The 6,483-nt window shown below is 38.9% G+C and overlaps 1 protein-coding gene across 2 annotated transcripts in view; it reads left to right on the top strand.

Annotated features, from left to right (window-relative positions):
• Positions 1 to 2,797: 2,797 nt before the first annotated feature.
• Positions 2,798 to 6,483, top strand: part of tncb (tenascin Cb) — a 30,646-nt gene continuing 26,960 nt past the window's right edge. For both annotated transcript variants that reach the window (XM_016275039.1, XM_016275040.1), the window contains exon 1: positions 2,798 to 3,000. The gene's annotated coding sequence lies outside the window, so the exon portion shown is untranslated. The remainder of the gene's footprint in view (positions 3,001 to 6,483) is intronic.

Raw genomic sequence — 6,483 nt, 5'->3', positions numbered from 1 at the left:
TGATTTCTTTTGAGACAATCATAGGTAATTATTTGTGAGAATGTATATAAGCATTAAACCTGCATCATACAGAATATGCATATTCATTAACAAGCCTGCAAACTTTGCTGGTATTTGCATAAATGTTAATGATGTATGTGTTTGTGCTGCCTGTGTGCCTCAGGAGCTATGGGAACTGAGCATTCGTCCATTTCTTATTCACTCTATAGAATCCTATTTGAGCGCGGATAAAGTGGTCTAAATATGTATACATATTTTCTGTGGAAGGCTCAGGACCATAAAATATTCGTCCAATCATTGCATTCATTTAAAATACAATGATGAATGTCCTACATGCCTGTCAGCATATGTTTTTGAATATCTCGGCGCAGCCAATAGCAAGAGTTTGGGGCGTGGCTACTGTAGCCAGCTGAGCCAGAGAGTGTTTAGCTGGTGTGGAAAAAAGAGAATTTACAAAAATGCAAGCCAAAATTTGAAGACTTGCCAAAATACACAGAAACAGACAGGTAAAACAAGGACAAACATCGGCAGTGTTTTTACAAGATGGAGGAGCGTGATGGAATGATTGCGTTTCAGTCGATATGACGAACTTGCAGAGTTTCTTCTAGATAAGTAAGCCAAACTTCAAGTATGTTGGACCTTTTATTGAAAGAAGTCTACTTTTTCCTTTTGAGACATGCCTTGACTTTTATAGACCTGTAAGAGCTGTGTATGTGATGTTTGAGTTGGGGAGGCGTGATGCACGAAAGGGGCGTTTGCAAAGGTTGTTTGAAAACATGCTTTATTTTTGTAGTTCCACTAGGTGACACTAGTTGCACAGAAACGGCATACTGCAGCTTTAACGTGTTTTAATCTTATTCACTTTTTCCCAGTAAAATATAAAAAAATCCTTAAAACAAAACAAATATACTAACCAACACTGTTTTTTTCAGCCTAAAGAAATATAAGACCTTTATAATGTACTTTTGTTAGTTGCTTGTAGTATAGCTAAAAAGTGTTGTGTTTGGGCATGTATGTTCATTTTTGTTTATAGATATAATATATATTTTTAAATGTAATAGTTCATTGCATATGTAAAAGCTGGGTTCCTGTAGCTTGTGTCTGGTTTTGGCTGGAAGAAATAGGCTGTTGGGGAATGATGCGCACACCGTTGTCATCTGGGAAATCAGTTGGTGGATGCATTTTCCCGTGGATGTCAACAGCACAGGGACGCCTGACGAACCCGGAGTGCTCCCGCTCCCACTGCTATTCCCTGTGTTTCAGTGAAGGAAAGAGTGTGAGAAAAAGGTGAGAGTACGAACAGATGGAGAGGGGTGATATGTGTTCTCAGGAAGATAGAGACCCTGAGAAAAAAAGATGTGTAAACACACACACACACACACACACAGAATCACTCACTGATGTTCATGCACTTCAATTGTATTATGTTCTGTGCATATCGGCAGACATAAATAGATAGACATACTGACTGGATATATGACATTATGGTGGGCGTTATATTAATGCACTTCCATAAAATCTCTTATAAAGGTTTGGGAGTTCACATCTCATTCTGGCTGCATTTTCCTTCACCACCCACCACATATATACATTTGCAGAAAAACACAAACATGCACACCATTACCAAGAGCATGTCTCTGTGGAGTTCACCTTGGGAAATATCCTATGCCTGTTCATCTCCTGTTTTTCTCATTGTACTTTTCCATTGAAGGCGAACCTGAAATTTATATAATTTTTGCCTTGTGACAGGGAAAAAAAAACTTGCATTGAAATTTGATCAGTGACTGTGCCTGATTTGAAATGTAGTGATTCGCTTTCTGAAATGAGACCTAGATTAAAATCCCATGTCGACCGAGCATATCATCACAGACTCATGATTTATTGAGCACATGCTGATGGGGGTTGATTTTCTCTCACCAGAAAAAACATTCTTGATTCCCCCCAAGAGGACTAAAGGTCAGTTTTTGACACGATGAGTGACATCATCTAATCTCTAATGAAATATGTTTCTCGTTTTCTCGTTCTCTTTGTTCCATGTTTATTTCAAGAAAAGCTGCTGTTTGTACAAAACGCCTGATGCCGTATAGTCCAGTAATTGCAGCTGGCTTGGCTGGATGTTCTTCTACCTGCAGTGCACGTAGGGGGAGGTGTTTGTGGGTAGTGCAGATGGAAAGGTGAATAATCTGGCACTCTGAAAGGGAAGAGTATTTACAGAAGTGCAGGGGAGCACGAAAAGCCGGAGGTTGCGGCACAGATATGGTTCCACTCAGGAGAGGCATTTATGGTTTAAAAAAGGAGAACCAACCTTGACTAAAACGACTCTTTTATTTTTCCATAGCGAGGTTGGATTTGGGGGATTAAAGGTTGATTATGCTGATCACCGTACATAATCCCATCATCCGCCGTGTCATGCTTGTCATCAAACACACAAGGTCCTTCCTCCTTTATCCTCCCAGTTAATTCTAATCTGAAATGTATGTTAATGCAGCTTGGGATTTATCACTTTCATCCAATCATTGGCTGCTCCAGTTTATAGTAAATGGTCTCTGTCTCTTTCTCCTCCTCTCTTCTCAGTGTGTGTGTGTGTGTGTGCGTGTATGAGTTTGCGACTCAGCCTTGAGGCATCCCGTTTCAGCTCCTCAGCTTCCAGTCAGAGGGAGAAAGGGGGGGGGTGTATATAAGAGTGGTAGGTGGGAGTGGGGTCTGACCGCAAAGTGTCTACTGTTTAAAAGAAAAGGACTTCTCCCTCCCTCTCTCTCTCTCTCTCTTTCACTCATTCCCTCTCAGCATCAGCAGACATACACAGGCTGGATGGCGCACTCTCATTGAGAGCGGAGAGACAGGAGGGAATGACAGGACTGTCATCTGTCTAAAGAAAATTAAAAATTAAAAAGCACTTCTAGTGTTCCTGATGTTTTTAACCTTTCGTTTGGCAACACATCGCAGTTCCTAGACAGAGGTACATCTCTGAGCCAGTAGAGGAGGATTTGTCTCACTAAGGTAAGCTGTGATGCTCCAAGTCATTTCCATCTACCTGTTAGTGTGACAGATTAAATGACTCTGTACTCTTTATGAGTGTTGCAGTGTTGAATGGGTTAGTAATTTTGGCTTGTTCTTAATGCTAAATCAGAAGGATGATTTGAAGATGTTGTGCCACTTTGTAATGCTGATGGGAAAAAAAGCTGTTCATAAGTCATATTGTACACTGTGCAAAAATGTTACCTTTAGGTGTACAACATCTTTTCACTGAGGCAGTACCCTTATCTACCTCTAAAAGGTGCAGATTAGTACCTTAGAGTAGTAATATGCACCCTTAAGGTACTACTATGCACTTTTTAGGGGTAAATAAATTACAAAGATGTACCTTTAAAGGTACTTGCCCAGTGACAAGCTATTGTACCCATAAAGGTATAGTTTTGCACATGTTTTCTGACAGTGTAATAGTTAGCCAGTGACTTTTAAGGCTGCTATTGATGCATTGACTTGCTTTAGGCTGCTCATTATGGTTTATAGTGGAAGTGGTCCACATTTGTTTTAAGCAATTATTCCAGCTATCTAAGTCAGCAAGAGGAAATACAAGATTCCTTGGTGTTGGCAATTTCCTGTTACGCAACAAAAAACATGGTAACTTTTATTCTTTCTAGAACAGGAAAGAATGATCAATAGCTTTCCATTTTGGGAAGGGAATGCATTGTGATATAAAAAATGACCTCCGTGTTCAAATAAGTATTTTTACTCTGTAGCAAATTGACTTCTGGGTTAAAATATGGTCTTCTATTCTTTGCAGTTCCTGACAGACCACAATATGTCTTTTAGAAGAAAAAAAAATCATAAAACAAATTTGTCTTTCTAAGACCAATACGTGAGGCACTGTCTGCATAGTGCCAGGAATAGTGTTTGAACTTCGTTGCGACAAATGGGAGTCAGAAATAGCTGAAGTTTGAGCTTTTAAGGTCTGAACATATGAGGCTGCTTTTCTGGCTGTAACAAAGGTTAAGCTAATAAACACAGGGTCACCATTGCTGAAAATGTCAAATGAGACAGCAAGTAACAAGTGTTCCTCGTTCATTCCTTACTTCTGGACTTTAAGAGAAAGCAAACATGGACGTTGAAGCCAGGAATTATTCAACTTCATTCCCTGTAGACTTCTCCAGTGTCCCTGGTCTCAGATGTTGACTGACATGTCCTAAACTTTCCATTTCTCCTTAATCAGCATGATGGAGTTCACCTCTGGCAATGTCACCCTAGCTCTATCGTGTCCACTTTGAATGCTTCTTTGGTGAAAGTGCAGCAATGTCAGCGAACCGCAGGTCCATTCAGAGCAGTGCAACCACCTCTATCTCTGCCCATACACCAGCCCGGCTTATCACTCATTTACACACACACACACACACACACCTCCTATCGGTGCAATCAGATCTTCCAGCATCATTAGAGCTCTGTAAATGGGCCTCGACTGTCATGAAACCCAGCTTTTTCATTGTGAAAACAACCTGCATTGCCTTTCACTTATCAGTCTGCATGTAATCTTATGCTTCTACCTATATATAGATAAAAAATAGCCCACAGGAATGGAGTCAGGAATCAGTAATTAAATTATGCCGTTGTGGGTTTAAAATTGAATTAAAGAAGAAGTACCTTTAAACCCTGGCAATGAAATCAGATGCAAGATTAATAATTACTTAATCTCATTATTATGCGAATGGTATAAATGGAAATATAATATACAGTGAGTGCCGTATGTTCTTAGGTTCTGGTTTCACACCTCGCTGTCAATCCACCAATGGGAGAAATGCCAAGAGAATGCATTGGGTGAGAGATCACTTTATGTGGCATTTAAGAGACCTTTAAGCTCACATTGCACATACAGTGGTGAGACAGCACGTCTCCGTGTTTATGATTGCCAGACATATTCATTTGTTTGAATCTGCTCAGTGAACCCACTGCAAGACATAACTAACTTCCTTTTAAAGCACAGACAAGCCAAGCAAAATAGAGTAGTGAGCCATAGACAATCATCAGCTCGTTTGAGGCAAGTGGACAGTCACAATGCACATCCTGCATTCACATCACAGTCTGAAAGTAACAGGATGTCAGAGAGATGAAAAATAATCAGAAAAGAGAATAAGAACTGCAAAACTATAGAAAGAAAGTACAGAAAAAATGTATAATGGTCAACTGAGCCACTCCTGTTAAATGAGCGTTGCTCAGGAAGGCGATGACTTATAAATCCATTTATGAAGCAATAACTGTGGCTGTATGCTTTGCCATCGATCCGAGAGCACACACCATTGAGCGGCGTTATGAGCTGGTCTGGAAATCCATTTCTGTGTTGGATGATTATGAGCTGCTTCATGGTGCTGGTTTCAGCAGACGTCTGCCTGATTATGACCTTGGAAAACCATGCAGTCGATAAGCATCCACTTCTTAATGACAGCATACACATATTTTTAATGTTTTTAATTATGATTTATCAGAATTTTTGGGTCTTCAACTCAGACCAGACACCTTTCAGCAGGTTTACTGCTGTGCTGACTGGATTAAGAAGTATTTACTTAATTTAATTGTATTGATTTTTAATGAAGTTTGACCTGCACTGGAGGACCTGGAGGAATGATACAGTTTGTACGGCTTTTTTTCATCACTGACTCCTTTCCAGTATTAAACAAACTGTCAGGGCATTTTATGACATCTATTAAGGTGAATAGAGTCTAGACAGTACCAATTCATTAACTACTGCGGGTGACCCATATTAAGGCTGCGTCCCAGTGAAGGCAAGTGCTTTCTGTCATTGGTGACCTATAAAACTGAATCTGCTTGATGATTTCATAGGTATAAACTGAGGAAGAGTTGTGCTTCCCTTCTGTTCAACAGACTGTGGATAATGTCATCTCTAATCATTGAATATGAAACTGAACGATGAACTGTTCAAGCAACCACAGCATTTTTTACAGTTCAATAACCGGCTATTTAACAGATAATTTACCATTAACCATTCACCACCCCATCAGCCTTCTAAAGACAGGAAGAAATGTTTTGTTTTGTTTTCATTTCTTTTCTGTTTTTTTCCCGTTTACAGATTCTGTCACATCAACGGTTGTCATCTAAAAAAATGTGTTACTAATTCCTATCCACTTTACAATAATAGTACATTTACATTTACATTTAGCCATTTAACAGACGCTTTTATCCAAAGCGACTTACAAATGAGGACAATAAAAACTGTCAACAATATATAAGTGCAATTGACAAGTCTCGGTTAGCCTAACGCAGTACACGTAGCAAGGTGTATATATATATATATATATATATATATATATATATATATATATAATAAACACATATACACACACACACACACAAAGAAAAACAAGTAGATAGAATAGAAAAAATAGTAAGCTAGTGTTTGTTTTTGTTTAGTTTTTTTAAATAAAAAAAGAAGATAAATATAGATAAAGTAGAATTAAAATAGAATAGAAAGTG

The sequence above is a fragment of the Sinocyclocheilus grahami genome, unplaced genomic scaffold, assembly GCF_001515645.1.
Source record: "Sinocyclocheilus grahami isolate Dianchi unplaced genomic scaffold, SAMN03320097.WGS_v1.1 scaffold92.1, whole genome shotgun sequence".
NCBI lineage: Eukaryota > Metazoa > Chordata > Actinopteri > Cypriniformes > Cyprinidae > Sinocyclocheilus > Sinocyclocheilus grahami.
This window is presented reverse-complemented; position numbering and strand designations above follow the sequence as displayed.